The sequence below is a fragment of the Mus caroli genome, chromosome 17 (genome assembly GCF_900094665.2).
Source record: "Mus caroli chromosome 17, CAROLI_EIJ_v1.1, whole genome shotgun sequence".
NCBI classification, from domain to species: Eukaryota; Metazoa; Chordata; class Mammalia; order Rodentia; family Muridae; genus Mus; species Mus caroli.
Window position 1 is genome coordinate 21,290,737 of NC_034586.1, and position 13,173 is coordinate 21,303,909.

Consider the following 13,173-nt stretch of genomic DNA (forward strand, 5'->3'; position numbering starts at 1 on the left):
CAAGGGTATCTCCAGGCCTCTGGGACTCGGTCTGGTCAACACTCAACTGCTTGCCGTTAGAAGTGAGCATCTGTAACCAGCAATTTTCCATGGCCTGCAGTCACTTCTCTTTCCACTTGATTGTCAAAGCTCCTTCCTTCTCATCTCCAACTCTGACATTTAAATCTTGTGAGTCCAGGACCTACTCTATCTCAGGGCAATGTCTAGAGACAAGCCCTATCCACGTCTTTGCAGCCCCTGTCCCAGAAGGATGGCTGCCCAGGAGGAGATGCAGAGCTGTCAGCAGCTTTGTCTCGATACAGATTGGGCCTTGCTGAGATACCAGGATTCTGTCAGGGTAGGATCATCCTGGAGACACAACCCACAGCAAGGAGGGGGTCTCAGAAGGGCCAAATGGCTTGGATGTCCCTGGAGGAAGTCACTATTTTGTAGTTTAAGTCATGGGCCTAGCTTAGGGGAGGGATGGGGTCACTTTGGGGGGATGTGACATTTTATTAGCTACCCCCTCTTCTGAAAGGGTCTCAGGTATGTCTACAGCTGATGATATATCCTTAATGAGGATTGAGGATATCACCCCATCTCTTCTGCCAAAGGTCTTAGCATCACAGTTCCTCTCCTGATGGTTCAGGGGGGCTGAGAACCCCAGAACCAGCAGCCAAGGCCTCCTAAGGATTCTGAGGATGAGAACTGGATCTCAGAGACAGCCTTAACACACATGCTTTCAGTAGCCACTAGGAGATAGAAGTATGGATGCACAGATCCACACTCCCCAGGGAACTAAAGGTGTCCCCATTATATACAGTATGGGTAAGATTCTAGGGTACCATGTCTGTGCAGACCTGTCTTGTGATCCTTCAGAACTCCCAAATTGAGTCATGATGTCTATCCATAGGGTGGTGACCCCAGCTAGCCCCTGAGTCTAGGGCCTGTGTTCAGGACTCTATCCCTCTACCTATTCTGCAGCCAGAGTGAATGCCTCCCAATGCCTAGAATTCTTTAGCCATCCCCTCAAGCCCTGAGGTAGCAGAAGCTAGACACATATTCTCCCCGAGCATCCCCTTTCCTGTGATAACTGTTGTTAGTCATACAGCCTGCTCCTCCTCTGGGGTCCCACAGCCTCAACCACTGTGGAGATCCTCCCTGGCCTGTGTGTCCCCCAATCCAACAACTTTGATCTTCTAGAACTACTTTGACTGATCACCCAAGACACCTGTGCCTGACTGTGGCTTCAGACGGTGGTGATGAGGAGGGGGGCTGGCCTGGCATCTGTCTCACTGAACCTCAGCTTTCCCTATGACAATTTTCCACCCCAAACCCCACTAGATCGCTCACACACCATTGAAGAGTTTAAAAATAACAACTCATCACAGATCCTTTTGGCTGGAGTTCAAGGCAGGTGCTATGTACTCAGTTGAGAATCAGCCTTCTGTCATGTGAAAGGCTCACCTTTAGAGAAGGCCAGGGAGTTGTCCAAGGTAGGTACACTGACCTTCCCAAGAGAGTGGGAAGCAGATTATTCCCAAAGCAGGGGTTCCTTGGGAAACCTCTCTGCATTCTAGGGCCCAGGAGACTATAGGAAGAGCCGCTTGTATGCTCCGGGAATGTGGAAGGGGATCACCTCTCATAATTCTATCTTCACATTAATTCTTTTTGTGTATGTTTATGAGTTTGTGTTTGTGCATGCAGTTATGGGTGCAAATCTATACACATGTGGAGGCCAGAATCAATGTCTGGTATCTTCCTTGGTCATGCTCCATCTTAAGCTTTTGTGACAGAGCTTCTTATTGGACATAAGACTCATCAATTCAGGTAGATCAATTAACCAGCAAGCCTCAGAGATCCTCCTGTCTCTGTCTCCCCAGAACTGGGATTATAGGTACCCAGGTTTTTAATTTGAAGCCTATTTTGTCAGGTATTAGGATAGCAACTCCTGATTGTTTGTGGATCACAATAGTTTGGGTTCTTTTTCCACCTTTCCCCTTTAAGGTGGGGGCTGTCTTTAAATCTAAGACAGCATTCCAGAAACACCGATTTTGTTTCCTTTCTTCCTTTCTTTCCTTTCTTTCTTTCTCTTTCTTCCTTCCTTCCTTCCTTCCTTCCTTCCTTTCTCTTTCTCTCTCTCTTTCTTTCTTTCTTTTTCTTCCTTTCTTCCTTCCTTTCTTCCTTTCTTTCTTTCTTTCTTTCTTTCTTTCTTTCTTTCTTCTTGCTTTTCTTTCCTTCCTTTTCTTTTTCTTTTTTTAGAATTATTTATTTATTTATTTTATGTATATGAGTACACTGTAGCTGTCTTCAGACACACCAGAAGAGGGTATTAGATCCCATTACAGATAGCTGTGAGTCACCATGTGGTTGCTGGAACTCAGGACCTCTGAAAGAGCAGTCAGTGCTCTTAGCTGCTGAGCCATCTTTCCAACCCTGGATTTTGTTTCTTAATCCATTCAGCTAGTCTGTGTCTTTTAACTGGAGAGTTGAGACCATTAATATTTAAAGTTGTAATTGAAAGGTGTATGTTCACTTGCAATCATTTTGTTGTTTTGTTTTTGCTGTTTGTGTTCTTGAGTTTTGTATCTCACTAGTTACAGGTTCATTTGTTTTCTTTCTGGAGTGTTCTGAATGTGTTTATTCCTCTCTCTGGTTTGAATTATTGATTAGTTTAGCATTCTGCTTAGCATTTTGCTGTTGTTGATGTGATTTTTTTTAAAAAAAGGGTGGAAGTTTTTCTTTATCCTTCAACTACAGTGGACAGTTTTGCTGGGTATAGCAGTCTAAGCTGGCAATCATGCTCTTTTAGAACTGGGGATGCATTGCTCTGGCTTTCAAATTTTCCATTGATGGGTTTCCCTTTGTGACTTATGCTTTTTATCTTGAAGCCTTTAGTGTTTTTTCTTTGTTCTGTATATTTAGTGTTTTAACTATGATAAGCCCAGGTGAGTTTATTTTCTGGTCTTATCCAAGTTGGGGTTCTGTGTACTTCATGTGTCTGTATGGGTGTGTCTTTCTTAGTTTGGAGATGTTTTCTTCTCTTATATTCCTAAAGATATGGTCTGTATCATTGTCTTGGGGTTATTCTTTCTCATCTATGCCTATAATTAGAAGATTTGACTTTGAAAGATGTTCCTTTCCTCTGCTTTTTCCCCTTTTTTGCTCTTTCTTTTCTTATTCTTTGCTGTTTCTATCTTGTTTGGTTCACCCTACCCATCAGACTTCCCCTTGAGTTTTCTAACTGGGATATTGAAGTTTTCATTTCCATCTTCTTTTCTGTTGTGCTCCCTTAATTTCTTTATTGAATTTAGTTTTTACATCCTAAATTATCTCTGCCATTTCTTTTTGTTTGTTTGTTTTGTTTTTGTTTTTTGTTTTTGTTTTTCGAGACAGGGTTTCTCTGTATAGCCCTGGCTGTCCTGGAACTCACTTTGTAGACCAGGCTGGCCTCGAACTCAGAAATCTGCCTGCCTCTGCCTCCCGAGTGCTGGGATTAAAGGCATGTGCCACCACGCCCGACCATCTCTGCCATTTCATTCAGCTGCATATTTGCATTTTCTTGAAGATTGCTGAGGTGTTTTTATTATCCTAAATGTTCAATGAAGTGTTTGTGTCATCTTTAAATTCTTTGAATTTTGGTAAAGTTTGTGACTGTTCTTTTAAATTCTGTGTCCTGGGTTCCTTTAGGCTTCCTCTCAGGCTGGTGCTTGGATTGAGGGAGGGGAAGCCTCTTCTGGTTTGTTAAAAGAACATCAAAGGTCATTTCAAGCTAGCACTTTTGCCTTACCTGTGTGGCAGGAAGAGCTCACTACTCAAGCACCTAGGCCTCCTGATTCCAGCCCACACATCCCTTCCCATGCCATGTCACTGCCAGTCTACCAACTGGCCGATGGATTTGCTAAGCCCCAGCCTATCCCAAGCAAGACATATCTCAGCTCCGAGCCAGCAGGGAGTCCCCAGGAACCACAGGGGCAGAGAAGATCTTTCCTGATTAGGGGGATGGGCAGGGGGAGGGGAGGAGGGCCCTGAGTTTTCAGAACCATGGAGAATCAACTCTTGTTTTAAGCCACCAAATCTGTGAGGTTGGCCTAGAGTGTTGAAGCTTAATGATTGCCACCCTGATCTTTAACACTCAGAATATAGGGTGGGAGATAGAAGTGAGGGGACTTCCAGGGATAGGCAGGATGACATGGGAGGGCAGGAGGTGGACAGGTGTGCAGGACCTAGTGCAGCTATGGGGTCACAATGATCAAGGAGGGAATCAGTAGGAACACGGTTATAGACTGCAACAGGGAAGACTGGGGAAGAGCAGATAGATATGAGGTGACCTTGAGGCTGGTAGTGTCCCCAGCAAAGCAGCCCCTATGCATCTGGAGCCAGGACACAGAGTCTATTCCCGATCAAGGCTGGCTCCCTGAGCACCCTTGCTGTTGTTCAGAAAAACTCCACTTACAATAATGCACAGTGCATTAGCGCCAGGGAGGGGTCTGCTGCCAGCCCGCCCTGGCGTCTTTACAGGCCCTTTGTGTAAGCTGCTGCTGGGCTATTTCAAGCCTGATCAGGGGCCTCTAGGGGAAGGCCTTGTTAATGGGGAGCAGCAAAGGCCACACCCCCCGAGCCTCTGTGGTAGCTCCACCCTTCACCCTAGCCCTGTTCTGGTGCTGAGAGGCCCTCCCCATCCTGACTTGCTGTTTATGAGGCCATATCCGCATTTAACCACTGTGTGCAGGGGCCTCCCTGCCCTTGTGAGGGTGGATGTTAGCTTAGTCCGTGGCTAGAGGACATGTCAAATAGAAAGTGAGGTCCTGCGTGGATCTGGGGGTTAAGGCAGCCCAGCCCGCTGCTGCCTTTAATGTTGATGGCCAGTGAGTACCTAGTACATGAGAACACTGTGGAGTCCAAGACTGGGGCTCAGGCTGGCTCTGTGGAAGGAAGGAGTGCAGGGAAAGGGCTCTTGTGTGAAAGTCAAGGCCAGATGCCTGGAGGCCAGAATGGAACCGGGCAATGAGGATGTGAATGGGGACTGGGTAGTGTGGACCGACTGGCCAGGAGGGCAGAGATTGGTCCAGTGGCCTGCTGTTTTCTTCTGCACTTAATTGTTAGTTTGCTCCCTCCTAGTAGAGACTTGAACTTTGAGTGCTTCTGGTTTCATCTGCTAAGTGGCTCTAGACCGAAGTCATGGCTCCCAAGAGGACCTTTGGGGTCACAGCATGTGAGTCTAGTTGACTTTTTTCGTGTCTATTTTCAGGGGCTCTTTGGACTAAGTGATGGGTGGGGCCCAGACCCTCTTGTCTATTTCTGTCCCTGGGTGGTGGGCAGAAAAGAGCTGGGCTAGGCTCCTGGACCAACATAATTCATGGACCTGACCACTCCCAGATACACTTGGCAGGGATCCCTGGCTGTCCCGACTTCAAGGTAGTACTTCCCCCTTTATCTGCCATCTCTTCATAGGGCAGAACCAGAGGGTAGGAGAAGGGGGGGCCAGGGTAATGGAAGAGGCCAGGACAGTAGGGGGAACCCTGCCATTCCAGCCTGTTCTCAGCGCCTGCCCTCCAAACGACCCTCAGCCCCTTATCTCTCCCCAGCACAGCCCTAATCTGCTCTGCTGCTGCGACAGCATCTTTTGGAAGATGCAGGGCCTCTTAACATCCCTGGAGCTGAGAGCTCCCAGAGCTTCCCATCCTCCTCAGCTAAGATGTCAAGGTCACAGGGCTGCTGTCCCTGCCGGAACCAAAGGCATGCCTAGCCAGTGTGGTGGCTGCAGAAACTTGGTAGGAAGAAACATCAGGCCTGGATCAGGGTGTCCCTAACAACTAATATATGACAATGGAGGGGACAGAGGCCATGAGTTCACTGCCACTATGAATGGGTTCCACTCTTCTCCCTACTAGGCCCAAGGACAGAAGTGTACTCCACTTTCCCACTGTTCTCCAGAGACCCCAGTGGCTATGTTGTCTAGCTCTCTGGGCAGGGTATAATGGTAGGTCATGAGATCTGACAAGCCCCTAAGGACAGCTGGTAGGAAAGCGACAGAGACGTGTGGGTTGTTGATCCAATGTCTCCTGAGCCTATACAGATAGGGCTTTTAGAAGATCATATGGCTGGACTAATCACCAAGTATTGGCCTTGAGCTATTTTCACTTCAGTGGTCACAATTTCACTGATAGTGTCCATCCTGGGACAATGCCATGAGCTTCCAAAGCCTTCCAGGCTGGGCCAGCCCCTCAGCACTTGGCAACTGTGGCTAGCTATGCTGACAAGTCCTGTGTCTCCGAGCCCTGAGATGAACCAGGTTCCTAAGTACCCATGAACGGAGGCCCAGCTGATCTTGTGTGATAGGTAGGAATGGGACTACTATGTCCTCCTGGTCAATGGAGAGAGTCTTTACCTCGAGTGCTGCAGGTATCCATGAGATAAATCTTCTGGGAGGTTTTCAAAGACTGCCAGCTCCTTCTGGACCAGAGCCACTGTATGTTTGTATGTGCTCATACATTTGTGTGTGTGTGTGTGTGTGTGTGTGTGTGTGTGTGTGTATGCTAGCCTCAGACCAGTTCATGGGGAAGATGGTCCTTGGAGCAAACACTTCACCCAGCTGCTAAAGGCAGTGTATCTTCTCTGGCCAGCCTAGGCCCCTTGGCCCACGTGAGTCCATTTTGCTGAGTAGACTCAGATTCTGAGCTGGTGCTCATGGGGACTTAAAAAAAAAATCATGAGATTCCTCTCTATCTGAAACGATACCCTCCCCCCCCCAACCCAGTTCCACAGATATGGCCTAGGGCCTGTATCTAAGGTTCTACAGGGGTGTCCAGGTCCTCTCACCTACAGAGCCCTGGATCCCTATCTTGAGAGGAAACTGAAGCCCTGAAGAGACCACCAGGAACCCAGAGCACACCACTCTGTCTTCCCTGCTCTACAAAGGGTTGGAGGGACAGAATCCAGCAGTCCCTCTGGTCCTTTGCCTACTTGTAGCCCCTCCAGCAGGAGTGACCAGGTGCCTAGAGTCCCTATTCTGAGTCTTGGAGATGTGAGAGCAGGGTGGATGGGCCTCTGATTTACAGCCCTGGGTGAGGGGTGGTGAGGCCAGAGGCATACACATCCCATGGTAAGTAGGCCCAACTTCTGGGATGATCTTCTAGTGCAGCTCCCTCCTCATCTGTTGCACACCCTAGAAATGCAGTTCCGGTAGGTCTCAGAGCCTGAGACTGGGGGACATTGTGGGAAGAACATAACTGGGTTAGAGTTTCACTGGAACTCAGGATGCAGAAGTTTCCAGGGCCCATGGCATGAGTCTACCCTTGCTGGACACCGGCTGCTATCTGTGTTAGTCTTCTACCCCGTGTTAAAGCTACTAAGACCTCTCTGGGACTGAGACCCCCCCCCTGGCTGAGAATTTTGGGGGAGACTATGATGCCCATCTCCCTGGGAGCCTCACACTTATTCCTGGGGCAAGTCCTGTAATCACACTTAGGATTGCCTGGGAGTATGGCCACACAGGTCCTATGTAAACCAATGGCACTTCCTCTTGGAACCTCTGTTTCTGCATCTAGGCATTTAGAGTGTGGAGGGAAGGGAAGAGAAGTGGAAATCCTGGTGGCCTCTGTATAGTACAGGCTGAAGTTGTCCTTTCCCTTGGCCCTTGAGCCTGCAGGGCCAGCCAGGGTCAGGTCAGGTACTTCCCACCCGCTAGGACTCAGCTCAGCAGCCTCCGTTGAGCGAGCCCATCCCAGCCCTGCCCAGGCCAACTCAGAATCTCTGCTAAATCCTCTATTTAATTTTCTTCTCAGGGAATTGTAGGAGGTTTTTCAGATAAAGCTGAGCTGATAAAGTGGGGATTTGGCTGTTCTCAAAGGCAGTAGGCCCTGGGCACTGTCGTACAGGCCTGTTGGGGATGGTCAGGGATGAGGCAGCTACACCCATAGGGCTATGTTCCCCCTGGTTCCCTAGCACAGGAAGCCCCCGATGAGGGTGCATGAATGTCAGATCCGGTTCTCCAGCCCTGTCATTAGGTCCAGGCTTCTGTACATTCCATAGGCTCCTCCTGGTTGAATGGGTAGTTGGGGCCAGCCAGGGTGATGCTCCTCCCTAGGAGTCCTCGCTGTCCTATAGGGAACCCAAAGGTCCTTTTCTGAGGGAAATCAGGGCAAGTCCTCTCTGGAGCCACCTCTTCCTCTTCAGGATGGCAGTGTCTTTCCTGGCTGGCCAACCTCTCCCCAGCTCCTACGGTTGATGCCAGGCAAGGCCTCCTGTTGGCTTCGTATTTGAAACCTCAAATCCTCCTGGGTGTCAACTGTGTGTCTCTCCTGTCTCTGGCTGGTTCCACCATGACATTCTGAAAAGCAGCTGCCTGTGTCCCTGCAGTAATGACAGGCTCACTCCCTGCAGGAAACTCAGCCAGGACTCCAGCTCCCGAGCCACCTCTCCCCTCTATGTGTCTCTGTGTGTTTGAATGTGTATCTCTGATCCCAGATACACTGTGTCCTTGGAGAGGAGTCCACACTGTGGTGCTGTTTGCCTTCCCATGAGGAGCAGGTCCCTGCTCTTTTCCTGGTGACAGTGTTTCTGGGACAAAGCTTGCTGCAAATGGTTGTTGCCTGTCTTTTTTGAACCTCCTTCCTTGATTTGGAGTCATTTCCTATGGCTGTATTTCAAAGCCTAGCATCACTCAGTGGCTGGGCGGGCCCCCGTGCATCTCGCCTAAAGAGCTAGATGGCCTGCCGAGATGCTCACGAAAGACACCGTGTCCATCCTGGGTTTCTGAGATTTGTTGTTGTTGTTTTTTTCCTATTTGGTGAGTGTAGAGGTGGTTAATCTGTTTAAAGCATGGGAAGGTATAACTCAAAGCCCCTCACTGAAGCACTGCTTCATTTCTGTTTTTATTTATTAGGGGTTTGTTCTGCTCTGGTAGTACTAGGGACAGAACTCAGCTCTTGTCCTTGCTGGACAGTGCTCTGCCGACTACATTCCAGCCTTCTTTTGCTTTTCATATTGAGACAATCTTTTACTTGAACTTGCGATCTTCCTGCTCTTTCCAGCAGCTGGGATTCTAGGCAAACACCATCAGACCCAGCAAGAGTTTCTTTTCTATGTTTTCAAAGCCATGCATGGTTTTGGAGATGTGTGTACATATGGTGTATGCATGTGAGTGTGCACGCTTGTATGTGTATGCACACATGTGTGGAAGACAGTGACTGGCCTCTCGATATCCTCAATCGCTTTTATTATTATTATTATTAATATTTGAGACAGTCTCTAACTGAACCTGGAGTTTGAAGATTGGCTAAGCTAGCTGTCCATCAAGCCCCAGGGGTCTTCCTGCATCCATCTTCCCAGCTCTGGGATTAGAGGTGTGTGTAGCCACACCTATTCTTTACAGAGGTGTTGAAAACCCAGACTGGGGTCTTTGTGACTGTGGGGCAAGTGTTAGACTGACTGAGCCAATCTTAGGGACATTTAAAGAAATGTTTGTTTTCACAGTCTTGGTGTTATGGCTGGGAAGCCTCTTATGCAAACTACATCCATGAGGCTGGGGACACTGTGAGTGCCAGGCTGAGAAACTCTGGGTCCTTGAGGCAGACACAGCTTTCTGGACAACCACACAGAGCTAACCACCTTCAGGCAGGTAGCCTGAGTCACACATGCCTTTTCTCAGAGTTCCCTGTCTGAGTCTTGCCCCCCTCTTGCCCAGGAAGGCAGAGTCCCTTGTGTTCACTGTTTGGGGGAGAGGCAAGGGTCAAGTGGGAGTGAGTCATTGGCCCATCAGCCGCCTGGTCCTGCCTTGCCAAGTGGAGAGGCTCATGCCCAGTGCCTACCTCTGAGGCCAGACCACTGGGCTCAGCCCTCCACCAGCCTGTGTCCATGCCACATCTTCTTGCGTTGTCTTATCTTCTAGGGCCTGATGACTGATGGGAAACAGGGCTTTCACAATGGCCCTGGGAGTCATCAGAGGAGGGGGTCACCCCTAATATCCTGCACAGCTCTTTCCTACCTTTATCCAAATTGCTCTTCAATGCTTGGACTCCAGGATTCTTCTTCCGGGAAGTCCTTGGCTGGCTCCTCCTTCCTGCCTGATGTCCGCTGCAGCCCTGGCTCAGGGATGCCTAAGAGCTTTGGATCCTTCTGTAATTAAAGTGTCCCACTGGCCTGGAGAGAGATGTGGCTGTGCCTCCCACTGCTCCTGCCACTGGGTCTGTACCAGCCAGGGTGGCTCCTTGGGTTGTCACTTCACGCAGGATAGGAGGTGGCCAGATGACAGTCTATCCTTTGTTGGCCCTGTCCTGTCAGCGTGACCTTGGGCCCGTCTCAGCCTGGGGCCTGCAGGCTGTGCCTGCTTTGGGTAGAGTCTATGAGATTGCATGGCTTCCCTCCCATTTAGAACCTTGCCGATTGGGGCTAGCGTTAGGGAATCTCCTCTGGCCATGGGGAGCTGCTGGCTAGACTCAAAAGAAAGGGACCCTTTTGCCCATGTCTGTCCCACTTGTGATGTCTAGAGTTTGTAAAAAAAAAATCTGTGTGGGGGACAGCTGTACTCTTGGTCAGTCCTGATGCCCCTCTGTTTCCCAGGCATCCTGCAGGGCTGTCCAGTGTGAAGGGGTCTGGTTCTTGGGGACACAGGCAGAGTCCATGGAGCTGGCACTTCTAGCCCCATCATGCTGCAGCTGTGATGTGGGAACTTTCACAAGCCCCTCCCCCCACCGCCCTGACTCAATTTTCCCTCTGTAACTGCAATGTAGGAAGAAGGGCAACATGAGAGAGGATCCCCACCCCACTCCATACAGTCCTGCAGTGCACCACCATTCTGCCCACACATCCCATTCAGTCTGTCTGTGCTCATTGCGGCTTAACCTGACTGTTTCCCACTTAGCCCCAGCTTTGAGTATAGTTGTGATGGCCTCAGCAGCAATGATTGGTGTTCCTCCCCAAAAGGGTTGGGTGGGGAGAGGCTGGGAGGGACTGTACCCTGTCACCTTCAGAGCACAAATGCCTCTTTCTCTGGACCAAGGGTCAGACCAGAGGCTGTGGATGATAGGGACAAAGGCTCAACACGTCCCTGAAGGTGTCTGGCGAGTCTTGACCCCTCAAGCTGGGGACGAAGGTCAAAGCTCTACCTTGGAGTCTATCCTGACATAGGGGAACCTACACTGAGACCTGGCCTTCCTCATTAGCCTGGGGGTTCCATGGGAGCATCAGCTACCTGCAGTGCCCGGTACTTGAATACTGCAGGTGAAGATCAAGTAGAGTCACTGGGCCCAAGCTAGCTCTCTTCCTTTGCAGTCCCTGGCTCCACATGTCAGGAATGAAGCTAAGGAGAAACTGTGGCGTGCTCCGGGTGGCTCTGTACCTACTACCATGTGGGAAAACTGAGGCGCAGAGGAGACAGAGGGAAGCCCACACTGGCCCCACAAAGTTTCTTGGCTTCTAGCTCTTAAGGAACAGTGGCAGCTCTTGCTCCATCTGGTTATGAATTCTCAAAGCTTCTGCCCACAAAATACACATGTATAAAGCATCTATGGTGGGAATGCCAGGGGCTCCTGCCAGAGGATTGACATGGAGTGTGAAGTGAGTAAGGAGCTAACCGCTAGGGAGTCAGCACAGGGTGGAGGCGGGGTTGGGGGCGGGGCAGGCATGCACAGCCTGGACAGAGGTGTGGGGGTGAAACCAAGCCTGTGCACTAAGCAGAGAGAGCCTGAGGTTCTTGAGGCGGGAAACGGGATAGGACAGTGGTGAGAGGAGAGGCTGAGGGGCTGTGGCTGTAGACCCTGTGCTGGCTAAGGGTGTGGATTTCTTTCAGAGAGGACCTACTATGTGGGGAGCCTCTGGAGAAGACCAGGTGGGAGGGGAGGGAGGGAGGCCACAGAACAGTCAGGAAATAGGTGGCTGGCACATTCTGCAGTCAATGTCGCCCTCTCTTGGTCACACTGGCTATCGACTAGGGTTTCTTACTGCCCAGGTTGGATGGCAGGATTTCCTGTCCTAGGAACAACTGCCCAGACAGAAAGTGCCTCCCCTTTTTGAGCAGATCAGGATATGTGACTCCAGATACATTCAGTGGGTGAACCCCCTTCAGAACACTGGCCCAAATCCCCAGGAGGCTCTGATCTAAGTCCAGCTATGGGATACAGGAGGAAGAAGAGCGGCTGGCCCTTACACAGTGGCCCTGGGAACAGATGGGGTCAGGGTCTCTGTGGATACTCTCATGCGTTCAGGTCCCAAAGTGAGTCCTAGAGGCTGAGGTAGAGTGGATGTTTCGTCCTCTGGGCCTGCATGCGGGGTTCAGACCACATGCGCAATGGGCTGTAGCCTCCCCCAGCCTGAAGCAGGCTGAGCCAGAACTTGACCTTGCTGCCACCAAGGAGCTCACCTAGGGTGGAGCCTTCCTCCCTAGATCACACTCTATTGTTCAGCCACTGCCACAGTTCCGCTTCAAGATACTGCTACCTGCTGGGAGGCCTCAGAGCTAGAAGACTACACCCTGTCCTGCCTTCACCTGCAGCTGGGCTCCAAGAATGAATTGGCGGGAATGGGCCTCCCCCCACCTTTGTAAGCGCATTTGCCATTAAACATTTGAGCTTTGATCAGGAATCTTGACTTAGCTCCATTTGTTCTCTCGACCGCCTAGTTCCCCTCTCTTTTCAGCCCTGGCTTGCCTCCCAGGTGTACCCCGTTTCATGTGAGCCACGGGTCGGCTTCCAACAATGGGCCAAGTTGTGGAGTCCTAGGGTGGCTTAGGGTAGTGGTGAGGATGAGAGACATTTCTCAGGCTGAGGAACCGGCTCACGTTTCCATGGCCGCCACCTCCCACAGACCACCCAAAGGGGTCGTTAAGTAGGCAGAACCTCCTCCATCCTCCTCCAGCAGGGCAAAGCCCACACTCAGGACCAGACCATGGAAGAACATCTCAGAAAGGGAGCCAAGGAGCCAGGGAGGAGGGCAGGGTGTCAGGGACCTCGGGGCCTTCACTACCCCAGCCCTGGAGACCAAGGGTCCTCCTGAGCCTCTGTGGCTTGGACCACAGTGTGGTGAAGAGCTGAGAGTTGAGGATTGCCTGTGTGTGTGTGTTTGTGTGTGTGTGTGTGTGTGTGTGTGTGTGTGTGTGTGTGAGAGAGAGAGAGAGAGAGAGAGAGAGAGAGCTTGTGCTTGCCCATGCATATGGGCATATGGGTATTTGTGTGCATGTGGAGGCCATTGGAAACC